The sequence below is a fragment of the Corapipo altera genome, unplaced genomic scaffold (genome assembly GCF_003945725.1).
Source record: "Corapipo altera isolate COAL_440 unplaced genomic scaffold, ASM394572v1 180, whole genome shotgun sequence".
NCBI classification, from domain to species: domain Eukaryota; kingdom Metazoa; phylum Chordata; class Aves; order Passeriformes; family Pipridae; genus Corapipo; species Corapipo altera.
This window is the reverse complement of record NW_020884915.1, coordinates 2,522,632-2,536,005: the sequence shown is the minus strand read 5'-3', so window position 1 is coordinate 2,536,005 and position 13,374 is coordinate 2,522,632. Positions and strand designations below refer to the sequence as shown.

Genomic DNA, 13,374 nt, shown 5'->3' with positions numbered 1-13,374 from the left:
AACATGGAAAGTTGTTTGCTTCTCATTTACATCTTCTGATGTACAAAATGGGGTCGGTACTAAAGGTTTGATATTTCAAAGGTGTTCAGCACCCTTTTAGTTCCAGCTCAGCCAAATGTGTGTCCTCACTGGGTGGGACATCCCCTGCTCTCTGCAAGAGGGACACTGAGGAGCTGGAGCGTGTCCAGAGATGGGAACAGAGCTGGGGAAGGGTCTGGAGCACCAGGAGCAGCAGGAGCAGCTGAGGGGGCTCAGCCTGGAGAAAAGGAGGCTCAGGGGGGATATTAGGGAATATTACCTCACAAAAAGGCTTGTCCAACATTGGAACAGGCTGCTCAGGGCAGTGGTGGAGTCTTCATCCCTGGAAGTGCTCAAAAAACATGTAGATGTGGCACTTGAGGACCAGGTTTAGTGGTGGTGGTGCTGGGTTGATGATTGCACTCCATGATCTTAGGGGTCTTTTCCAATCTAAATGATTCTATAATTCCATATGGATCTTTGCAACATATGTCCCTGACTCCCTGCAGCCCCTGTCAGAGCATGTGCTGTGGGACTCACGATGTCTCAAGGTTGTCCTGGAGATTTTTGGCTTATTCAGCTGCCTTGGAAAGCCAAACACCCCCAATCTGTTCCACCTTTGCTAATTCATATAAAAAAAGAAGGTGTATTTCTCCACTTAACCATCATCTCTTCACACATGAACTGTTTCCTGATTTTGCCCAATGTTTATTTATTGTCCATGCTCACTAATCTGACCTTTTGAAACGAGTTCCCATCCCTGCATCCCCAGGGCAGGTTGTCCAGGGAAATTACCAGACATTTTATTCCTGTTGTGGAATCACCCATCCAGATTTGTGCTGTCCTCCATCCTTGTTGTACCCAATACAGGAATGAGGTTAGAAATTATATACGGAATCATGGAATTGTTTAGGTTGGAAATATCCCCTAAAACCATGGAGTCCAACCATTAACCCAGCAGTGCCAAGCCCATCCCTAACCGTGTCTCCAGGTGCCACTTGACTGAGTGCTGTTCCCATTGCAGTTGTCATTAATTTAGGCAAATCAAGGTGCTGAAATGTTCTTATGATTTCCAGCCCTGTCCCCATAAATGTGTTTTTAAGTAATTTTGAAAGAAACCAAGTGACACCCCAACTTCCTGTGCTGCACAAAGCGACTTCCCCAAAAAATCTGTGTTTACCATAACCTAAAGCTCCTTGGCAGAAGTGAATTTAAACAGCTGTGATCACCCAGTAATTACAGTTTGTCACAGACTAATATTTACTTCTTTGACTAATTTAAAACCCATTCGTTATCCTACGTCCAAATTAAGAACAAAGCCCCATGTTGGTCCCTGGATGTGTAATTGCAATTAAGATGGTCTCTTGCAGAAATAATACATGTAGGGTTAATTTGGACCAAGAGTAGTTTCTAATTCTGCCTTTGTGTTTCTGTGCAATTAAATTATCCTGCTGTGGCACAGAGAAAATCACACTTATTTGGAGCTGGGCTGGAACGTGGTGTTTTTAACGGAAGGGTTTTTAATGAGGCTGTGGAACGAGGGCTTGGAGCCTGGATTGTTGATGAAAACCAGATTAGTGATGTTTACTCATTCAACGAGAGGTGAGAGGCTCTGATCAGTGTTTGTGTCCCCAGTTGTGAGTGAACAACTTTCCTAGAGCAAATTAGATAATTTCTGATGGAAATGTCAGCTCTTGAAGGGCTGAATCACAGGAGGTCTCTGCATAAGTCTCTGTTCCTCCCTTTTTTGTGGCATTTGTCTCTCAAACATCTAACAATTCTTTGGTAATAAAAATATCATTTTATCATGAATTACAAATTTGAGTGAATGTGCATAAAGGAACATATTTCCTATTGTGGGAACAGCATTTGATTGGTGTCATCACTCAATACTCTCTCATGGATTGTACTAAATCACAGTTTTTGAGGCTCTTTTGCACCTTCATGTGCTGTGTGTAGGGCAGAGAAAGTGTCTAACTTTCAATTATAAATAAAGTGAGAATTTCTCAATTCAATATAGCAAATTAAATATTAAGATGGATATGGATTAAAAAAAAAGATGATAAAAACCCTTTCACTGTTTTCTCCAGTAAAATTTAAATTACCCAATCCAAACAGCAAGGGGGAGAGGCCGTTCTTTCTAGAGAAAAAGGAGAAGACTTAAAATATTGGGGAAAGATCTTAATCTCACTTTTAGTGTCTTTTGGGTATCAGTTTTCAGGATCAGGGTTTGGCTATTGCTGACATTAAAGCTGAAATTATGTAAACTCTGGGCAACCTGTATATGCCATTCTGCCTTTAATTTCTCTCCTTCCATATGGAAAAAATCCAGAAAAATGTGCTTTTTACCTTATATAAACCTTAGCTGAACCCTCCAGTTGAGCAGTGCTGGCCTACAGAGCTCCTGGCTGTTGCCAGGCTTTTTCCATAATATCTGCTGCAGATGGACTTGAAAATCCTGGCAGGTCTGATCTGTGTGAGCATCAATATCCATTGGAAAAGCAGATTTTTTCTTACCCTTCACGAGTCATTGCAGTACCAGTGGAATGAGATGGTTTTAAGGTCCCTCCCAACCCAACCCAACCCATCCTGTGATTCCCTGAAATCGGGTTCTCTGCAGTTCCTTTTATGAAATATTTTAATTCCATTCCATCTCTTAATCCTTAAAGAGGAAGCTCTTTAAGCTACCAAATTATGCTAAGGATAAAGGAACTTCAAAACTATAGAAAATTACGTAGCTTTTGAAATACAAACAGTAGTTTAGAGCACCACAAGACTAAAATTCCGTTTCTGAAGGCTGAGTTTGTGAGACAGAGCAACAACCTGCAGGGGCTGCTCTAAAGAATCCTCACCTTGCCAAGGCAGAACCATATCACAGTTTGCTTTAATGTGGACACAGCAATAAGTACCTCTGTAAAACTGTGTAAAAATCTGTTTACTTGCAGTTTGAAAAACTTCCCACTTATTTGGGAAGTTCCTGACTCCAGCACACGGAACTCCATCAATCCCGCAGTGCAGACGGGGCAATGCAGTGCCAGGGAAGTTAATTTGGACGTAGGAATGTGGTTCTGAGCCTCACAAGGACAAGCCAGCCACTCCCCTCCCAAAAATCTATGCCACTGGACTGATTTCCCTGCACTGGGTCAAAGAAGAGTTGGGCAAAAGGCCCACATAACATTTATGCACCATTTATGCTCTTTTTATGTTCTCCCCTGGCCTGAATTGCACGGTTTGGCTACCTCTAAATGGATAATTTATAATGCCAATGGCACTGAAAGCCAGCAGCTTCTCTTGGAGCAGACTGTAATTATTTTATGGGCTCATATAAGCAAAAAAACTAAGTGGGGAAAAATTCAGACTAGCCCAAATAGGAGGTTTTCTCACCCAGAAAAAACTTCCTAAACCAACTGTTCATGGTGACTTTTTTCAACCAGTGCTTGTGTACGGAGTAACACCTAAAGCTGTCCTCATCTTATACAGCATAATGTCATAGAACCATAAAATTACTTGGGATGGAAGGTACCTTAAAGCCCATCCAGTCCTGGGCAGAGACACCTTCCACTAGTCCAGGTTGCTCCAAGCCCCGTCCAACCTGGCCTTGGACACTTCCAGGGATGGGGCAACCACAGCTTCTCTGGGCAGCCTGTGCCAGGGCCTCCCCACCCTCACAGGGCAGGATTTATATCGCAATTATATTTCATATATTTGGTATTTACTTAATACCAAAAAAATTTAGCACCACCTTTGTCCCATTGACACACTTGGCCATTTTTTATGACCCCAGTTGCATTTACCTCTTAGGCTTTGACTTCACTGGGCAGAAACTAATCCCAGCTGTAAAAATTCCTGGGAGGATTGGAATGTCTGAGCCAGCCCTGGATTCTCCCTGGCCTTGAGCCCATCTCAGGGCTGCACTGCAGCCCCCCTGCACAAGAGCCCCTTGGTGTGGTGCAGGTGATCCCTGTTTAAATGCATCTGTTTGCAGCGTTGGGAATGTCCCTCTGCTGCCCTTCAGTCCTGCTAGAACAGAAATAAGCAACATTCGTGATGTTACAGTGTTGTTATCTGCCCTGCAAGCCTGGTTTTTGTGCTGTATCATCTCCGTTTCCATACACAATCCCTCGTTTGTGGGATGATTTAACCCTTTCCCCATGAGCCAAAAATCCCACTGATAACCACGGAGCGGACGGGCATCGTGCTGGGAGGATTTGTGTTACTGGCAGGTATTGAAGCATCATATTGAAGCATTTATTCCACTCCTGTCTCATTTCTACAAACAGGAGGCTGAAGGAGAAATGGGAAGAACAGCAAAACAATGATCTTGTCCAGAGGCTGGGTGAGGGGAGTGAAAGGCTGTGCAGGAGGAGAGCAACGTTCCCGTCTCGCCTCACTCCCTCCCTCACACACCCCACTGCCTCCTTAAAGTGGTTTGTGTCACTTTAATATCTGAGAGCCACACTTTGGATCAAACACAGGCTTACCTAAAGCTCCAGCAAGACTTCTTTACTTTACCAGCATTAGTGTGCCCTTCACAAAGCTGTCAGCCACGTAAGCACCCGTGGAACAGCAAAGCAGAGCAGCTGCTGAGGTTCAACCTGCTCGTTTCTTACAAGAAATCACTTTTCAGCCTCTTCCCAGGGAGAACACACTGCCTGTGTCTGTCTGCTGGGGAGATGGATCCCAGTTTTGTGAAAGTTCTGCTCTGTGTCTGTGATTCCTTGTAGTTAGAAAATAAGGTGTAGGACTAGAAGACAAATTCTGCTCCCACGGAAACTTTCTGCCATCAGGCATCACAGTGAAGTTCACATTTTCGGTGATGGACAGAGAGAAGGGACCTCTGAGCACACCTGATTGGTGACCCCAGCACTTAAGAAGTGCTAAAGAAACCTTTGGACATCTTCTTCATCTGCAGACCACTTTCCTTTTCCTCATTAGTATTCTTTGGCGGAATTGGATAAATTAAATCCTGCAGGAAAAAATTGAGATTCTTTTCCAAGCAGCCTCATGATGTTTGTTTAGCCAGGTGCAATTGTCTTCCCAGTTGATTGCAAGATTGATGAAAATGCCAAAGAACCTGAAATGTAGCAGATCAATTCTATTGATTTATCCATAATTAGCTAAAGTAGCCTTAATCACCTCTAGGTATCCATGGAAATGGGGAAGATGCAGCAGGCCATGCCCTCAGCACAAAGCAGGGGAGGTTCCTGTGCTGCAAACTGTGAGACAGTCAAGTGTTTGACAACCTTTTGCCAAATTCAGTCAGAACTTTGGTGCATGGCAGGAAAATTTATCTGTGGGATCCTTTCCCATCCTTCCCATGAATTAATTCTCTTGTAATTATTTCTCTTTCCAGACTGAATATTTCTGTGAAAAGCAGTGCAATAGGAAAAAAATCATCTTCTGCTTTATTGATTTTTACCTCTGCAAAAACTGGCTGAATTCCCACGTAAGAGCAAGTAGAAACAAGAACTAAGATGACAAGTCAGGTCGTGAGGCCCTGGCACAGGTTGCCCAGAGAAGCTGTGGCTGCCCCATCCCTGGAAGTGTCCAAGGCCCGGTTGGATGGGGCTTGGAGCACCCTGGGATAGTGGAAGGTGTCCCTGCCCATGGCAGAGGGGTGGAATGGGATGAACTTTAAAGTCCCTTCCAACCCAAACCATACTGTGATTCCATGATATTTCCAGAGGGGAAGGAGGTGGTGTCTGTTCATTGCAAAGACTTTTGTATTTTATTAAGCATTTCACTCTTACGAAAACTACTTGTTTAATGTCTCACCTGATGGCAGAGGTTCATTCCAGCAGTACTGCAACAAATTCCATGTTTTAAATCACAAAATCTCATGCAAGTTTGTGCCAACTACTATAATAGAAAGAGTCTCTTTGAATTCAGTGAGTCTTCTTCCTTTAGAATATTAACTTTTGGGTAGTGCAGCTGTAATGCTATCCACTTGCAATAGATGCTATTTTCCCAGCATTGTAGTCCTAGCTAAAAACTCCTAAATTAAATTGTCTTTCAGCATTTCCATTAGAAAACACTATTTCTGGGCTTTTATTCCCCTGCCATAAAATTCTTTAGGTGGTAAAATTTAGTGCACAAGGTTCTATCCATGGCTGGGGTTATATTTTAGCTAAAATTTCAGGAGACAAAGTTTACTGGGGCTTTTGAAAAAGGGTGTAGAAGTCTAAAGCTGCTTCTTTCTTGAATCTGAAGTCATCCAGAAACCACAGCATAGACCCCAGAAAAGCATTTGAGAAAGGAGGAGAGCAAGGGGTCAGGTTCAAAGAGGTCTCCATCTCCAAAACACATCTGGATACAGCCCTGAGCAACTGCTTCAGAGGCACCTTCCACACTCAACCTATTTTTTTGTTAAAATAGCCCATTATGCCTCTTACCCAGCCCTGATTATTGGTAGTCAGCCCACAAGTTTGTCCTTCAGCATTTTGTAACTCACAGTTATTTTTCATTCATCTGTCCCCATTGTTTCAGAGGATGGCCAGCCCAGAATATAAATGAGGGAAGAGCTATCAGTGATTATAGATAATATGCTAAAGCTGTTTCTGAAATATTTATTAGAAAATAGGTTAATAAAGTGACATGGAGCACCTGTGCTGGTGTGGAGTCCACATTATGAGAAGATTATGCTAATGGGAGTATTTAGTAGCAAGTCTTCTTTGGGATTACTCAGTGTTATTATCATCCTCAGCCCAGGAACTGGAATTCAAAAGGCAGCAAATGATCAAGGATTTAGTTTCTTCTTTTTTTTTTTTTTATTTAAAGTTTTGCCTGTTCTTTAGCCTGCTGAATTAGAGGATGTTGCAAGGAGTCTTTTAAGCACTTTTAAAATGTTTTTCAAGGGAGAGAAAGGAGGAGACTGGGGAAAGGTGTGTAAATATAAAGAAGTGTAAAATGGAATTGATTGAAAGCTTCATTTGGGCTGGGCAGTTGTGAGGTCTGGAGATGGGATGAGGAGCAGCTGAGGGCACTTGGTCTGTCCAGTTAGAGAAGAGGAGACTGAGGGGAGACCTCACTGCAGTTACAGCTTCCTCAGGAGGGGCAGGTACTGATCTCTGCTCTGTGGGGCTGGGGACAGGACCCAGGGAATGGTCTGGAATTGTGTCAGGGCAGGTTTAAGTTGGATATCAGGGAAAGGTTCTTTCCCCAGAGGGTGGTTGGGTACTGAACAGGCTCCCCAGGGCAGTGGGCACAGCACCAAGACTGCCAGAGCTCGAGTGTTTGGATGATGCTCTCAGGCACAGAGTGTGACTCTTGGGGATGGTCCTGTGCAGGGCTGAGGGTTGGACTGGATGATCCTTGTGGGTCCCTTCCAACTCAGCACGTTCTGTGATTCTGTGAGTGAACAGTATTACATCAGCAGTAAATAAAAAAGACAGAAAATTTGGGAAAGGAGAAAAGTGTGGGGAGGTGCAAGGATACCTTCAGACTTGCTTGTTTTAATGATTTTGACTTTCTGTGTGAGACACTGCTGAGGCCCCTCAGATCCTTGGGACAATTCTGGACCCCTCAGGACAAGATAGGTATTGAGAGGCTGGAGCATGTCCAGGGAAGGGACCGGAGCTGGGGAAGAGTCTGGAGTACCAGGAGCAGCTGAGGGAGCTGGGGGGGCTCAGCCTGGAGAAAAGGAGGCTCAGGGGGGACCTTCTGGATCTGCAGCTCCCTGACAGGAGGGGGTCAGGCTCTGCTCCCAGAGAACAAGGGAAAATGACTTCACTTTGCACCAGGGAAGGTTCAGGCTGGATATTGGGGGAAAATTCTGGGTTTAATTTATACATATTTAATTCCTGTTGTTGTTTAAAACTGAATTGCTTTGCAAGGCTGGCGCTGCAGGAGCCTGTGAAGGTATTTGAGGTGATGCTGCTCAAGGAAGGCTTTGCTGTGCTATTCATGCCTTACTGAGCATTTGTTCAGGTTTGGGTTTTGCACTGGGATTTCAAGGTCTAGGTCTGCTGTTTCACACACAGCCTGACAAGATAAGAGGGGTCTGTCTCATCCAAGCACACTAAATTTGTCTCCCAGAGAAGCAAAAGCTCAGGCATGGAAAGCATGATGATGTGCAGGAAGGCTGATGAGCTGTAATAAAGCATTCATTATCCTTCCATCTAAATTAACTGAAATGACATCATAATAGTGCCTTTTAGAACCTCACTCCAAATTCCCTCTCTTTTATCGAATTATCAGCTAAACTGAAATTATTCTAAGCTGTATCTCTGTATTCTTGTTTAGATAATTATTCTGTCATTAGGGAAGTAATTTGTCCCTTCTTTTTCCCTCTCTTTTGATGTTTGCTTAAGGAAAAATGCTGGGGAGGACATTCCTAGTTTCTATTGTTTCATATATTCTTATCATAAATATTTTGCATAAATACTTACAGTGTAAATGCAGATCCCTGGCTAATTGAACAAACTAAATCATGTAAAAGAATGGCATAGACTTTAAAAATATTTCTACTTTTGGAATATCTGTCTAGATTATTTCTCCAGAACAGTCATTTGCAGAGCAGTTTGATCTGTGTGTGTTACCTGATGTGAAGTGTCCTGTATCCACTTTTCTTCAGCTCCTTTAACTCTTGCAAGTATTTTTTAAACAATGTGAGAAGCTGAGGGAAAGAAAATGGGGCACAGAATATTTTTAAACATGAGCAAATCAGGGCACTTGACTAATTAGGAGAGAGAATGGTGGGATAAAAAATGACTGTACCTGAGAGAGGAAAAAGAATGAGTTGTTTGGCACAGTGACTCCTGTTACATTTATAAATCGAATCCCTTTGTCCCTTCTTCATTTACAATTGCCATTGGAAGTCAGGATTTGATGTATGTTCCCAGCCTCCTGGAGTCAGTGAGGTTGTTTGTATGAAAAAAAGGCCCTTTTGGAAAACTACAGCATCAAACCATTAATTGTTACACTATTTGGTGGAGCAATCTCTGAATCTACAAACCAATTAACCACCTGAGGGCCCCGTGGAAGGGAATAATCATCAGTAACAGGAAAAATACCCACAAGTCAGCAGTTGCAGTCGAAGCTGGTCCGTGGAGCAGCAGCATATTATTGGATGTATTGACTCTGGACTGAGAGTCATAAATGAGGGGAAATTACTGAAGAAATTACTGCCCAAGGCAGGACGAGGGGAATGTGCCCAACCAGGTCACAGATATTTGCTTAATCTGGCTTTTGGGTTTGTTTTTTTGAGAATTTCTGCCCTATATGACCTGTATTTCCTAACATCCAACCTCTGCCATGGTTTCCTCCTCTCCTGTCCTCTCTCACCTGAGCTCTCCCCGTATTTTTGTGTCATTCTTGAGGGGTGGTGACTTCAACTGAACAATATTCCAGCCAAAGCCTTTCCAGGGCCAAGGAGATGGGAAGAAATAATTCCTGTCTCACAGTGGACCCTCATCCTAATACAGCCCTGACCAAGCTTTTTGGGACAAGATGGCACTTGGAGTTCTGCTGTTTTGCTGCCCAGCAGCTGAACATCCCACTGCTGCAGCCTTTCCCTGTGTGTCTGCAATTCCTTCTTCCTGCTGGATCATGGAGAGCTGCAAAACAGCTGGAGAGGGACTTTGGAAAAGGAGTGACAGGACAAGGGGGAATGATTCCTACTGCCAGAGGGCAGGGTTAGGTTGGATATTAGGAAGGAATTGTTGGCTGTGAGGGTGTTGAGACCCTGGCACAGGTTGCCCAGAGAAGCTGTGGCTGCCCCATCCCTGGAAGTGTCCAAGGCCAGGTTGGACGGGGCTTGGAGCAACCTGGGATAGTGGGAGGTGTCCCTGCCCATGGCAGGGGGTGGAACAAGATGAACTTTAAGGTGCTTTCCAACCCAAAGCAGTCTAGGATTCTATGGAAGCTCTAAACACAGAATAAGAGGACAATCCCCATCTGAAAGGACCAAACTACAGAACAAGAGGCAGCAGAAAGCTGTGGATGCTTTTGGGAGTCATCCCCATCCTCACTGGTCCCCTGGGGCTCAGCACACACAAACCTTGTGTGTCCAGGACGTTAATTTGGTTGTTTGGTACATTCTTATGCCCTTTAGCAATGGTCATTCTTCCTCCCACATATCCTGAAGTGACTTCCTTCCCTAATCATATTCCTTCTATTCCACTCACATCATAGGAAATGTTAATTTCCTTCTTTTAATTGAGTTGATAAAGTCTTTTGTCTAACAAATCTTTTCCAATACCTTAGAAGTAGGTTTTGTTGTCTTACATGGCAGCAGAGAACATTGTGTTTGCTTCCAGTCTCTGAACTTCTCTCTTTTCCAAGGTTTAACTTCTGTGGCTCTTCCTGACACAGATAATGTATTCTTTTGTTAATTGAAGCTGAATTTCAAGAAAAGTACTTCTTTTTATTCACATGCAACTGGAAACTAATCTTCATTATTAATTACAGCAAGATAAGGGAAAGCACTGAGGGTGATGCTCCATCTGAGTGTAGGGAAGAGTTTTGATCACTTGTGTGTTGGCCCAGTGATGTCCAAGTCCACCTTTCATCCTTGAGTGTGTTCCAGCAGACAACTTCTTTATTCTTCAGTACAGAACTTTGCATTGTTTAATTCTGTCTATTTTGAAGAGCCACATTTCCCTCTGTTTTTTCAGATTTTCTGACTTTGACAGTGAAGTTGCTGAAAATTGGCAGTACCTGCTTTGGAGGAAGATTAAAGTAACATCTGGGATGAGAAATAAAATATTTCTGCTTCCTCTTTCAAATTTTGTTTGGGCATAAACCCTGAACTGTTTTTCTTCATGGAAAGGGCTGTTCAGGCCTGGCACAGCTGCCCAGGGCACTGGTGGAATCCCCATCCCTGGAGGGATTTAAAATCCACAGGTTAATGGTGGCATTGGCAGTGCTGGGGAACAGTTGAACTACGTCTTGGGTCTTTTCCAACCTAAATGATCCCATAATTCTGTGCTCTTACTTTTTCCCTCTAGCCCTGTGCCCACTGTTATTTCTTCTCATTCTTTTTCTCCAAGTTGCAGGTTGTTCTTGGGATGCTGCTTGAATCCTCCAGGTGTCCAACATTCTCAGCTGACACCTCTCCTCACTGTTGTGTGGGTCTGTAGGAGAGGACAAGGTGGGCAGAGGGCACAGAGTGGTATCAGTGACCTCAGCCTGGTAGAAAACTGCATTTATCTAAATCCAGCTTTCCCTGTTGACCCCATAAGAGCACAGCTGTAATGGAACCTCTCTGCTCTTGTTGTCCCAACATGCTCTGCAACTTGCTGCTTCTCACTGCCAGGATTTTATCACAGACTCTTTCTTTTCCTGTGGCAGTCACAAAACAGTCTGAGTTGGAAGGGGGCAGTTCTTTCAGTACTGGTTGAAATGGGCATAAAATCCTCCTTGACTGACATTTGATTTGCAAATGAAGATATACTGCAATTATAGTAATAGTAGTAGTAGTAATAATAATAATAATAATAATATTGTTCTGTTGACTTTCACTGAGACTTCTTCACTTACCTACGTTACAAAGTGTTTTATCCAGGAACAGAAAGACTCAGTGTATAATCAAATCAAATCAAAATCAAATTGGAGGTTAAATAAATAATTCAAAAATCAACACTATATCTCCTGTCTGGATGTTCTTTTGTGGAATTTTGGAGTACCTGCCTTCCTAAAGCCACCTGGGGACAAGGGCAGCATGTGGGCTGGGATGGGATGGAGTTGTTTAATTCCAATTCCACTTGGGTGCTCTGGTCCTTCTCCAGTTGCAATGTACAGTAGAATCTGCATTATTTGTTCTTTATTGGTATTCACTAGAATGAATATAAGGGGAAAATGAGTAACAATTTAAAGAAAACCAATGGTATATAAAGTAATGAGATCGTGCCAAAGCTTAATTAGATGGAGTAGATTGAATACATCACAGTGATGTCTTGAGGCAGCAGAATTAAGTTGTAGGCACAGTCCTTCCTGAGTTGGAACCAGTTTTATATCCATGAGGAAAGGAGCCTTGGATGGCCCTTCCCACCACATTAAACTGCTAATTCTTCTGGGAAGATTTATGAATCTCATTGTATTATCAGGCTTTAAAAGCACAAACCAAACCAGGGCATAAGTCAACGTATCAAACTGGTGGTTGTCTGATTACACAGATAACTGGAGTTTCAATCTTGGTATGTGCTACAGCTCAGTAATTGAATCATAGATCTCAAATACATATATTTTAGATCAGTGCAGAGTGCTATTGTGTTTGCTGCATTCAACTCATTTATAAAATCTCTTAATGAAGTTGTTGCCGCTGACAAAGATGCTGAATAATGGGCTGAAGTGCTGGTCCTGAAATACATCCTTGTATGTGCTGGGTGCAAGGGCAAAGATGTTTCTGCCATCTTATCTTACCTATAAAGGGAAATATTATAAAATATAACTACATATATGTATGTATTTAATTTTATATTTATATATTTGTTAATATTTTATAAATATTTCATATTTTAAATTCTCTTGTATTTTCTTTTCTAAATTTATTTTCACTCTTCCATTATGCTACTCTGGGGGTGATCTGACTTTATACTACAGATACATCCCAATGACATCAAAATTTTTCCTTTATTAATTTACTTAAATACATAAATAAATAAGTAACCTCTCTGAGGATCCCAATACTTTACTCTGTCAATTTATATAAATACATAAATATATACATAAATGATCTCTTGGCAAAATGTTGCCTATATATAAATATATACTAAATAATCTCTTGGTAATGTAGTGCCCATATATAAAGATATATAAATAATCTCTTGGCAAGATGTTGCCCGTGTGTTTTCTGGAGGCTTCATTTCTCTTGGGTTACCCGAGTTTTAGCTAATTATTAATTATTTTTAGGAGAGATCAGTAGGTATCTTAAATTCAGTAAAAGATCTTTCCAGCTGCCTTTTATAGTCTGTTTTAAATAATTCTGGTATTTATTTGTCAGCCTGTAGGAAGATTAAGTTTGTTATTTGAATTCAACAGTGAAATCTCTTTTTAAAATTGCTGTTGGGGTGGGGGAGAAAAACTAGTTCATGTCATGAGAGGTCTTCATGTTGTTGGGACTTTGAGGAGACATAAATCTCCACCACAACTTCCCAGAAGACAGACTCATTTGTCTGGGCATCAGCTGGCACTTGCAAAGCATTAATTCCAAGTTTTCAGGAGGACTCCAATGTTTGTTTTGAAAATGGAGATCAGGCAACCAAAGAATAATATGTTTATTTTTCTGCACCATGAATATGTAGTGACCTACTTCTCCTGTGCCATTTGGTTTTCTCTTTACAGCTTGTCAGGCCAACTCCTGTTGCAATTTAAGAAGCATTTTAGAGACTCAATAAGTACAGAGGGTACTAAATTAGC

At 42.2% G+C, this 13,374-nt stretch overlaps 1 protein-coding gene across 2 annotated transcripts in view; it reads left to right on the top strand.

Annotated features, from left to right (window-relative positions):
- The window catches only part of DOCK1 (dedicator of cytokinesis 1), a 280,476-nt gene that overhangs the window by 186,751 nt on the left and 80,351 nt on the right, over positions 1 to 13,374 (top strand). The gene's annotated exons all lie outside the window — the stretch shown is intronic.